The sequence below is a fragment of the Ctenocephalides felis genome, unplaced genomic scaffold (genome assembly GCF_003426905.1).
Source record: "Ctenocephalides felis isolate EL2017-DRISC unplaced genomic scaffold, ASM342690v1 CF-g0.4_SCAFFOLD_01170, whole genome shotgun sequence".
Classification (NCBI taxonomy): Eukaryota; Metazoa; Arthropoda; class Insecta; order Siphonaptera; family Pulicidae; genus Ctenocephalides; species Ctenocephalides felis.
In genome coordinates, this window is record NW_020537324.1 from 23,538,639 (window position 1) to 23,551,709 (window position 13,071).

Genomic DNA, 13,071 nt, shown 5'->3' on the forward strand with positions numbered 1-13,071 from the left:
TTGTTGAGACGTGATGTCTCTACGTTAGGTGTGGTCTAGATGCACACTTAAGTATTCAATATAATCAGTATTTGGTATTATGTGATCAAAAAACTTCATTCTAAGCATGTTGTCTTATTGAGCGTATATATTACATAGTTGTACATAAAAAATTACGATCGGTTGATAATACTTGTAATTACAGCAGAAAAAGTATGTAATCTAGAAGATTATATAGCTCCAAGGAGAATTACTTGGATAAGACGTTTAGTTAGACACTCTATATATAATAATTTAATCATTTCTAAGATTCTCAATTTAATTAGTGTTTCAGCCCTTTATATAAATTAAATTATATTGCTTTTTGTTGATAGTAATGCATTTGGCATATAAAGATTGTATAAATATCCTTCAATGCAGATTCAAATATATCAAAAGTGTAATTTAAACATGCTTTAAGTTTAATGAGATATTACATCAACATTAAATTTAATTAAACGAGAGAAGAGCCATTTCTAGAAGCTAGCATTAATTAATGTACTGTGTAATAATCTTTGCAAGCATCAAATATAGACCTAATATACCCTATTGCTCTGGAATCATTATTAATGTAATTCAGAGTATTATATTATTAGAACAAAACAGAATTATAATTACGCAGGGAGACTTTGAATAATACAATGAAAAGAGTATAGAACTTGAAACAAACATTTAGAAAAGTAGTAGTAATTATTTCACAGCCACCTTGGTAAAAGTCAATTCTAATTTTAAATTTTTCTTTATATATGTTTACTTCAAATTATTATTAACCAAATGAATGTTTAAATAGCATTTTATCATCATACGTACGATTTATAAGGAACTAGCAAACCCGAAGAACTCCGTTCTGCCACCATATGGTTTGGTGAGAAAGATGAAGAAATTTTTTGTTTGTTTTATATTTGAAAAGGAAAAATTTGATTTTATTGCACAACAGTAATGAATTTATTTCGATTACAAAAATGAAGTATTTTTTAGTTGAACTTCTCTAAGTAAATGAAAGTGAATCCGCAAATTAACCGTTTCATTAAAGTGCTCTTTGGTGAACCACATTTTTTTGTTTTTTGGTCTGGCGTTAACACAAATAAAGCGGATGGTTTTCCAACTCGTGAACAGGCAACGTATAACTGCCCATGTGAAAAACAATGATTTTCTAAATAATCGACTTGTTATTGCGAACGCAAGGCGAACTCGAAATTGCAATCGTTTGAAGTCAAACGGAAGACCAGTCGGAATCATTGGTATGTCACCAAATCGCCAGCAATTTTTTATTGAATGGTGAAATTCAGTGCGTGTACATCATTACTCTTTGCGGCAAGTATTGCTCGTTGACTTAACCCAGCATAATTCTGATAATTCTCACTAATGTCATTACTTGAATTTTTAGTTACGGTGCGTGAAGTTTCAGCAGTTTGCATTAAGACACGATGCCATGCACAACTAATTTTCTTAGCTACAAACTTTGCGGAACCCGAGACCTTTCCAACGAATGTAAAATTGTCGAAATCGGTTCGTGTGTTCGGCAGTTATATCGTCAGGAAGGAAAACCCGACTTATTTTTATATATATGTAGATTACTTGAGTATTGTGAATTGCGTATATAATATTCGTATATGTGCTTTGATTTCTAATCCTAACAATAGTACATGTGAATTATGTACGAATCTATTGTAATTATTCAAATTACCTCTCCAAAACATTTTAGGTGTGCAGTTCAATTAAGGATCATATTACGGTCACTGCGGTTTGTCTGCTGATCGGTGTTCAATTATCTCAAGGCGGCTTTGGTGAATTGATGAGATTTTCTATCATCCCTCAATGTATACCAGCATAGGCATGCAATATATGCATGAACATACATACAAATAAGGGAATGCATATGAGTTCGAACTGGATGCACGAGTAGTAATAATACAACGAAGAGATTCTTTCTCCCTCTTCGAAGTGCGAAACTCTGGCGCATGCGGCGGATCATCGACCACGCCGGGATGAATTTGGAGAGAAGACAACCTACGTGACTAGGAAATGAAACTTGCTTATACACTGGGAATGGTTTAGAAAGAGTCGAAACGTTGAACATCCCGAGAATATTAAATCACATATATTCCTGCGCCGCTTCATCCCAACAATGATGAAGCTCCAGTCTCTGTTGCACGGTCGAAGCTCCTAGTTCGCCTCCACCGTTTCGTTAAGCAGTCACGTTTACGGAAATAAACACTAAACTAAAACAAATTGTGATTCCAATAAATCAACAAAAATGTGACAAAATCATTCACCTGAACCATGGACTGCAGTGTTCGGTGAATTGAAATTGTAAAATGTATCTTACTAAATCCGCTCGGAGTGCAATACAAACTTTACTTGTGTTTTTGGTGTTAGATCTAAGAGAAGTAATTTGTAACCCTGATGCAAAGAGATTATATGATGATCTGCTGAGTACTTATAATCGACTTATCAGACCCGTCAGTAATAATACGGATACCGTACTCGTCAAACTTGGCTTGCGGCTTTCGCAACTTATTGACTTGGTAAGGCTTTTAGATAGATGTCAAAAGATGTATAAGGATTATAAACTATGATTACCTAAAATACCATCTAACTATTTCGTATAATACTTAAGATGCGTCCCTTGTACTAATAGATGTTAACGTTATTAATCTATATTATATAATTGGATTTCTCTATTTACAGAATTTGAAAGATCAAATATTAACCACAAATGTTTGGCTAGAACATGTAAGTAATAATTGTGTTGCTTTGATCAGTTATAATTAGTAAAATTGTCAATGATCAATTTGCACTCGTCGATAGTTACGTTTTAAACTGAATTTTTATATAATGACTATTGCCTATATATCATTTATTATGATACTTGATACTAAAATACTTTAATTTATATATTTTATTTCCTAGGAATGGCAAGATCATAAATTCCAGTGGGATCCAACTGAGTATGGAGGTGTCACTGAACTTTATGTACCATCTGAACATATATGGCTCCCAGATATTGTTTTATATAACAAGTAAGTAATATAAGTTTCTTAGTTTTATTGAGAGTATAAAGTCTCAAGATATTGGCAACAAGTTTTAGTACTCATGCAGTGCGATTTAGATTATTACACAAAATGTAAAAATTATATTAAAACAAAATTTTTATGTATTTTTTTTTATATTCAGTGCTGATGGTGAATACGTAGTAACAACTATGACAAAAGCTGTTTTGCATCACACTGGAAAAGTAGTATGGACGCCGCCGGCAATTTTTAAAATCTTCTTGTGAGATAGATGTTCGATATTTTCCATTTGATCAGCAAACTTGCTTTATGAAATTTGGATCTTGGACATATGATGGCGATCAGGTATATAATTTGTTTTATTATGAAGTATGATTATATGAAATTCGAAATTTAATCTAATTCTAAACGGATGTAGAATAATTATTAGCCTAATCTTAACCAGGAGCCTAATAATAAATACAGTGATTAGTTAATATCAAAGATACACTTTTAAATATATTGACCCTCAAAATAAAGGTACTTTTATAAAACAGCTAACTTATAATATTAGGAATCTTAAAAATATATTTCAAATACTAGTTTTTTCTAAATTGAAGACATTTTACTTAGCAGATAGTTACAACGATTTATAATTAATATCTGATATACTGACGATTATATATTATATAGTTAAGGTTGTAAGTAACACACATTAAACAGCAACATTAATTGAAGATGTTTTCTAAACATTTATGTTAATAAGAACTTGCTTCAATTCCATTTTTGGATAATTATATTTTGACTATAATTAATTGGCTTTGAGAATCGAACTACAGTTCTTCCATAGTTCACATATTAAATAAACAATAATAGTGGGTGGGATGTAGAACAACATGAGAAAATTTCATGAATAAATTAATATGTAGAGTAAACATAAGAAAATAGAAGATGATTATAGATGATAGAAGATGAAAGTATTCAGAAATTAATCAAAATCGATATTGACCTTGATGGACCGATTCTGCGGTATAACAGACCAATGTTATGGTAACGCTATGTTATGAAGAACTTTCCATAATTTATTTATTTATTTATTTTAAATATATAGCCCACAGATTTCTGCCAAGAGGATTCAAAAATACAATTATTTTACGTAATAAATAACAATTAAAATGTATACAAAATTACAATATATAGTTATTAACATAAAATGCTTAACATAAAATTACATATAATGCAGAATGTAACAATATTATTTATAAACAGAATAAGATAAAACAATGAGATATTTGAAAAGAAAATAAAAAGATTAACTTGTGCAGATGGAGATTATTTGATTAGGTGAAGTGTTGTGAATATCTATTTCATTAAATTAAAGTTAGAGGACATAAGTAAAATAGGCGAATTTAAGAGAGTATTAGATTTGGAGTAGGATAATTGAAAAATAATTGTGAACGAGTAGATAGCCTTGGAACATTAAAGGATAGTTGATTAAGAATAAGAAGATAGTCTGTAGAATTATTGCAAAGTTTAAATAAGAACATAATTGTAAAGATAAATCGACGTGAGGCAAGGGAAGGAATACCAAATTCTTTTAATAATAATTTGTTCTAAATATTGGCGGAAGCCATGTGATTATTACGCATTCAGGGGTTTTACTCAGGTTGTCAGATAGAAAACCTAACCTAGAAACCGCACAAATGTCAAAAAGGCGATCTTAAATAACAGGGTCTTTCTGACCCAGCTTCATAACATGTGATGGACGTTGCAGTTTATGTGTAAAACGCCTTAATGCACAGCAAATACATAACTTTCAACAGTATTCAGTATGATTCATTATCAAAATTAATGGAAGTTGGAGCGTAACATGGCCTTGCCATATCATTGGTTTCCTGTGCTGCAGAATCAGTCCATAAATTTAACTGGATATATTCTCATAAACATATGTACAACTAAAATATAAATTGTTGCATTAGATTGATTTAAAACATATAAACCAAAAACTTGGAGATAACAAAGTCGAAGTTGGAATTGATTTGAGGGAGTATTATCCCAGTGTGGAGTGGGATATCTTGGGTGTTCCAGCCGAAAGGCATGAAAAATATTACCCTTGTTGTGCAGAACCGTATCCAGGTAATAACTATCACTTAAAATATTCAAAACAATATCATATTTTGAAATTGTATTATTTTTTCAGATATATTTTTCAATATCACTCTGCGCCGCAAAACTCTTTTCTACACAGTAAATCTAATTGTGCCATGCGTCGGCATTTCCTACTTATCCGTATTAGTATTTTATTTACCAGCTGACTCAGGAGAAAAAATAGCGCTTTGCATTTCTATTCTCCTATCACAAACCATGTTCTTTTTACTTATATCCGAAATCATACCATCTACATCCTTAGCATTGCCACTTTTAGGCAAATATCTTTTATTCACCATGCTTCTCGTGGGTCTAAGTGTTGTGATAACAATTATAATATTAAACGTGCATTATAGAAAACCGAGTACGCATAAAATGGCACCGTGGGTGCGAAAATTTTTCATAAAACGTTTGCCAAAGTTGTTGTTAATGAGAGTGCCAAAAGATTTGCTCAAAGATTTAGCAATGAACAAAATTGCTGGTCGGGGAAAGAAGAGTAAATTCAGCGCGGCGCTTGCTGCTCAGCAGGCGCATGCGGCCAGCGGCGGTTCGAGTCCCGACTCAATCAGGCATATGCAAGGCCGGCCTAGCGGTTGCAATGGATTACATACCACCACTGCCACAAACAGGTAATTAACAGTAATAATTCTTAAGAGGGAAAGACTGGGTACAGTTGTGACAATTTTTTAATCACCAAAAATTTTCCTAATTTACTAGTAAGCTGGGAGAAATGTAAATTAAATGGTAATTTGAACATTTATTTACGTGGAAATATTGAAACACTGTCTATAAATACGATGGTTTTAGTTGTAAAACAAATTATACTAGAAAAGAGCGAGTGTCACAACCATTCATACTCTCAGGACGGTTGTGACAGTTTATGCCTGTCTAGGCATATAGGTTAAAAAGCAATAGTTATAATCACAAATGTAGTTTATATCGACGTTTATTTTTAGAAACATATAACACACAAAATTATTTAAACATAGCTTATGAATATAATATAATAATATATAACAAAACATAATTTTTTGATCCAGAAATCTTCATGAAATCTTTGTTTTTTGTATTGAATTTTCCTTTTTCTCTTTCTGCCGGAAAAGGACAAGAAATACATGTTACAACATATAATACACAAAGGTAATTGCTGGTAATCAACTAATAATGTTCAACTTACCTCAGCATAATAAACAAAATGATCTATCTGTATGCAAGTAAAAATCATTATTTTAAGAAAAAGAACAAAGAAACATACTTTTAGCACTTTAAAAGCAATGGGGCCCACAATACAATAATTGTAAATTGTTCGGACAAATATATACTTTATTTTTCTCAATTTTGATACTATATCAAAAGCTGGAAGAAAAGCAAATTAAGTGGTAATTTTGGGAAAGAAAGTAAATTAAGTGGTAAGCTGTGAAATTAAGTAAAAATTAATTAAAAGTTAAATTAAGTAAAAAAATCAATATAATTTAGCTGTATGACGACTGTCACTACCATACCCTGCCACAACCATATCTAGTCTTCCTTATTAAATTGAGTTTCTCGATTTCATTTAGATTATTACAATAACTTAATACAAATTTGTCATAATATTGGATATTGATTATTTATCAGATTTCATTTATTAAACATCATTTATAAAACTTATAGGTCTATTTTTATACATGACCCTTCAGTTTTCACTATATGCTTATTGACATATAAAGAGCAAGAAAAAATAATTAATTTGGCCCCTGACAGTAATGTACTTATTTTTATTAGTTATATCTTGCAAGTTTGGGCACATTTAATGCATTTCGTAATTATTTGACTTAAGATTTTTAATATCTTATTGACTGCAAAATCGAAAACAAATGATTTCATCTTACGATAGGAAAGTGGTACGTAATTGAGTTTATTTCAAAAGAGGTCATTAGCTATATTTCGTAAGTTTGGTCACATTTAATGTTTTTGTAACTATTTGTCTGATAAGATACTTAATATTTTAATAATTACAAACAAATGATGATTTATCCTACGAAAGTAAAGCAGTAAGAGAAGGAAATGAGTTAATTAAAATGAGTTAAATACAAATATTTTTAAGATAAACATTAAACTGATATAACTTTCATAATAATTCCTAAAGAAAAAGTACTCAAAAATTGTTTGTTTTACTCAAAAACTTCAAAGGTTTAAATTTTATTTTACATTTGCCTTTTTTCAATATCTTGAATATAATATATTACTGGAATTCTAAAACACTTGAAAATATGCCATTGTTTCCAGAATTACTAAATAGTATTGAATGCATACATTTTTTTGGAGGACATTAATGATCTGGAAAAATATCATTTTATTATTGCATTTATATTTGCACTTTTGAACGAAAAAACAAACTTCGGTAAATTCAATATTAATTTTAAAATAAATCTAATTCTTATTATTATTGAAGCTCAATTGGTTAGCATTATTTAGAACTTTAGGCAGGGCTTTTTATTATGGTTCCAATTCTCGGATAAAATAGGCAATTTCTAAAACCTAACCTACATTAGGACAAATGTCAAATAATAATGTTATCATAAGTTACCAAAAGTTGCTATTAAATATTTTTTTAAATAAGTAACATCCATTACAAGTTGCAAAAAATACTACGCTTATATACCTTCTTCATTCTATAATGTAATCGTATCCATTGTCTAATCTCACACATAAAATTTAACTGTTTCAGTTACATTACAAGTAATAATCATTAGAACTATTTTCAAATTATTATATGATATCACAACCATTTTCGGAATTTTATATAATTACATTTCGAATTTCGAATATTAACAGATTCAGCGGATTAGTTGGCGCTCTTGGCGGAGGAATTGGCGGGATGGGCGGCTTAGGCATAGGTGGAGGCTATAATGGGCTGCCTTCCATTATGTCTGGCTTGGATGAGTCTTTGAGTGATGTTGTGCCAAGAAAGAAATATCCATTCGAGTTAGAAAAAGCAATACATAATGTGATGTTTATTCAGCATCATATGCTTAGGCAGGACGAATTTAATGCGGTAAGTTGATTGCATGAAATCATTTAAGTTACGAAACATATAATGAGAAACAGGTGATATATATATATATATATATATATATATATATATATATATATATATATATATATATAATATATATATATATATATATAGCTTGAGAAATATAGATAGTTTTTCTCAAGATGCAAAAATGTAGCATCAATGTAGATATCGAGACTTTATCAAATTTATTATATAGATGGATTAATTAGATTGGAATAAAGAAATCATATTTTTATTAAAATGCAAGTGACCTTTAGAATCATTATAATTATAAAATTGGTGGTTCATCTGAAAACAGCACCATATTTTTAAATAACTTACATATTTTACATACCTAATGTTAAGGATACTTAAGATCCAAAATTAGTTATATATCTATATGTTTTTATATTTGTTTATTTATTCTTGCCTAATAGCCTAAAAATACAGTGATACTTTAATCCTTTAATAACAAAAGTTATGTACTTTTTATTATATTTAAAAAAATATATCAAGAATGATAGTGGTCGTACATAAACCTATATATGAAGTTTATGCTTTTAATAATTTTACATTTTAAATTCACTTACAGTCAGCCTAACATTACTATTAATTTTACTAATCGAAATGAAATTTATGAACTATGAAACAAGTTGCAAAAAAATCTCAATATTTATAAATAATCGTCTTAATCAACAAGAATTGAGAATTAACCACTTTTTAAATTGTGACAATTTTTTTAGAAAATATTTTAATATTGACTTAAATAAATAAACAGATACTTAAATACACTACAATATACTTAAATAAATATACAGATACTTACACAAAGTTTCAATTATGATGTTGAACGACTCAGAAAAACTTGAAACGTCTAGAGAACATAAAATATACAAACTGAATTCTCCTGAATAATTAAATTCATTCGGGAAACTAAAACAGTTATCATTATAAAAAAACCTTTAAGTAATCCTTATGAAACCTCTAATATGCAAAGAATTAATTACTTTTATAACTTCAAACTAAAATCATGAGCGTTTCGTTAAAATTTAGCAGCATTTATTTTCATTTTTGATGTCTTCCAAACGTACCATATATAAATTTTTTTGATGAATACATATGTGGAGAAAATCACAGTTTAAATTTATCTGAACGCCAATAAACCTTGTCCAAAATTTGCTATTAGTTAAATGTCACACCACTTACCACTTATCTCTAAATTATTTTGCTTGATTTCTTTATCATAAAAATGAAAAAGAAGGCTGTAATCTACTCTAAGTAAGTTTTCGTAAAACGTGAAACGACTTAAGAGCTATACAAAATTTTTTGCTGCCATATATCAACATATTTTGAAACAATAATTAGTTGTTTAAATGGCTAGGTTGTCTATCATATCTATGATTAAAATATTTGCATTTAAAATATCTATTAGTCGGTTCAAAAATGTTTATGATACTTCTTACCGTTCGCAAGATATTCGCTAAAAACCACTTTGACAACTTCAAATGCGTATATCTCAAAAACTATTTGAATTACGACTAAAATATTTTTATAGCAGCTTTGTAACGTCTATCAGCAAGTTTTTCGGAAAAAAACGCAAAAAAGCATGATGTTTTCCGATTTATTCGGCAACCTTTAATTATATTGAAGTGCAACTATTATTGGTAGGAGGGTCCACCCTGGTTACCATCACCTTATATATGGTTATGCTACGGCAAATTCAAAAAATTTTATAAAATTTTTTAGATAATAAAAAAATCTTAATTAGAAAATTTGAAAATTTTATCTTATTTATATTTTTAAATCACTTTATTATCAAATATGAATGAATACATGGATTCTAATGCCTCTGGCTAATACAACAAATTTCAATCACATATTTTGAAGGCACATACTATTGTTCTAATCTGTCATTGTTACTTTCACACATTTTGGGAGTAAATTCAATGAATATTTGTTAAGACCTCACATCCATTCCATCATCGTGTATGCTTCGAATCTGTTTAAACATCAAACAATAGAATGTCTCATGTCACTGTATATATTGTATCTGACTGAATACCATGAATCTATTGTAGGAAGACCAAGACTGGGGATTCGTAGCCATGGTTTTAGACCGATTGTTCCTGTGGATTTTCACAATAGCCTCGATTGTAGGAACATTTGCTATACTCTGCGAAGCACCGGCATTGTACGACGACACTAAACCAATCGATATGGAGTTGTCATCGGTTGCCCAACAACAGTTTTTACCAGATGTATAAGACATTAGACCCATCATACTTGGTATAAACTAATAAATAGGTAACATTACCTTATCGCAATAAATTGATATTGAAAAAATTGTATAAAAAATGATACTAATGATTTTTCGAATCTTATTAAATTATAGCTTTAAATCGGAAGTAATAGAGACAATCCTAATGTGTTTTAAGCGTGCACATTTATCCTGATAAGTATAATTAATAAACCGATTTACTTGACAAAGTATAAATATTAACACGACTTGTTCTAAGTGCTACATTCTAGTCTGCCGGTTATTCAATTAAATTTGTCATAAATTATTACAAACATATAACATGATTTTTGCACTTTATATAAAATTTATTCTAATCGAAATTATTAATTTTCAATTAAATATAGACTGTAGGTGTAGGCGTAACTATCAAGATTATGGGGCCGATACTGCAGTATAATTGACCAAAGTGTTTATCATATAAAGTGGTATTAATAACCGTCAAAATAATTTGTATTTGCTGTGCAGTCAGGCGTTTTACACATAAAGGGTAACTTCACTCATACGTTGTTATGCCACATCAGCTAGATACACTTATGTTAAGATTCTTTTTTTGACGTTTGTGTGTTTTTGAGGTTAGACTTTCTATCAAAAACGCCTGACTACACAGCAATCATATATAATTTTGACGGTTTTTAGTACCATTTTATATGAAAACCGGTTCTTAACATTGGTCTATTTTGCGGCAGAATCAGTTCATATATCCACATATTGAATCATTGAATTTGATGTCACTATATATACAATATTTATAGAATTTGCCAAAACATTTATCATCATTCATAATATGTCAACTGCTTCGGTTAAATTTCATCCCACTTGTAATATAAAATATTCTAAGATATTTTTAATGATAGAAATCTTGAAACAAATTTTGTTAGCGAGAAAATGTTGTGAATGGCTGTTATTAAACATTAGCAAAACTGAAATGTTCAGCATTTTAATATTTTTACATAGTTTATAATGTTGTTGTTTGAGTTGGATATCTTTTGTGATAGCTGAGATACAGTCGTTATGTTGAAATAATTTGTTATTTCTTATCGAATTTGTACACTGTAATAAAATTTATAAATATTTAACAATTAAAATGTATATATTATATTTTTGAGATTTTTTTGTGAGATGCAAAGTATGCGAAGTATTTCAATAACACCAAATGTTATTATTTAGATAAAAAATATTTATTACATTTAACATATAATAAAGCGTATTTCATATAAAATAATTATAATATTTACAATATCACTTAAATAACACAGCAGGCAACACTTTATTTAATACTTCAGTTGTCATAATATGATGTCATTTGAAGTAATGATAAGGGACAGTGATGTTCTAGTTCGTCGCATTGTTCGGATTTCAAATAAGGATACTCTTTGTCATCGCCTTCAGGTAAGCTGAAAATATTTCATACAGTCATTTATTAAAAATATCAATTGAATTTCTCATGTTGTTTTGTTGCATCGTCAATTTTTTTAATTCTCTGTTGCAACTACCATTTTTATAGTATCATTGCAATTTTTATAAAAATGTTGTTTCAATATGTTAATTAAGCAAAATTGCCTTGATTAATTTTAGATTATTTTCAGAATTTTTACTTTTACGTAAAGTACAACGAGAATTGTTTATATATCAAATTTCAAACAGGAAATTAAACTTTCCAAAGAAGTTGGCGAATTATGATTTCTCAAGTAGTTCTGAATGGTTTACCATTAATATTGCAAAATGTATGTGAATGTATGCAAACCAAAAATTTACTTCACGTAGACATTTTTTAACAAATTGCTGTAACTATTACTAAAAATTATGAAAATCGATTAAGATTTGGGTTGATTAGTTATCCGTTCACTCGAAAAATCCTGAACCGATTTCAAAAGTTTAAAAACAGTTTAAACTGCGTTTTCAACTGAAACTTATCGGTTGAGAATCGGGCTGATTAGTTATTGACAAAGTTTGTTTGATAATTAAAACACCCTAAAAGACTTTAGTCCTACAAAAAGTGGGTATATTATAGTCTCTGAATATAGTGGTTATATTTAAGTCATTAAAATTTAGAATAATGGACCTCAAAAGAAACGCATAGGGTTGATTGTGCACAATAAATAATACAATTACAATTATAATATTTCTTTGAAAGATATCAACTGCAAGACGCTATGATCAATTTTTAATAAAACTGACTTTATTTTCGAATTAAACACTTGATTAAATAATTGATCTAACGATAAGTAACTTAGTCCCAGTTCTTATTGATTGAATCCATTATTTACATGCATTTAAACATACGTATGCAACTTCGCTTTTATTCGCTACTTATTATAGTTTATATATATGAGAAGTTAATAAACCGAGTGAACAATTCAAAAAAATCGGGGATGGGAAAGATATGATAAGTTTTTTTTCACTAATTAAAGTTGGAATAAATATATAATATTTATGCCTATCGTGAAATGGCAGAAAAATCTGCTTTAACTTTAAAGTTGTTTCACGTTTTACAAAAACCCATAATTGGTTTTGAGGCTTCAATTTAGTTTATACATTAAAAATAATTAAGTCAACTAATTGGATATAATATA

At 29.1% G+C, this 13,071-nt stretch overlaps 1 pseudogene; it reads left to right on the forward strand.

Annotated features, from left to right (window-relative positions):
• The first annotated feature begins 2,336 nt into the window (after positions 1-2,336).
• Positions 2,337-10,463, forward strand: LOC113368386 (annotated as a pseudogene).
• Positions 10,464-13,071: the final 2,608 nt, after the last annotated feature.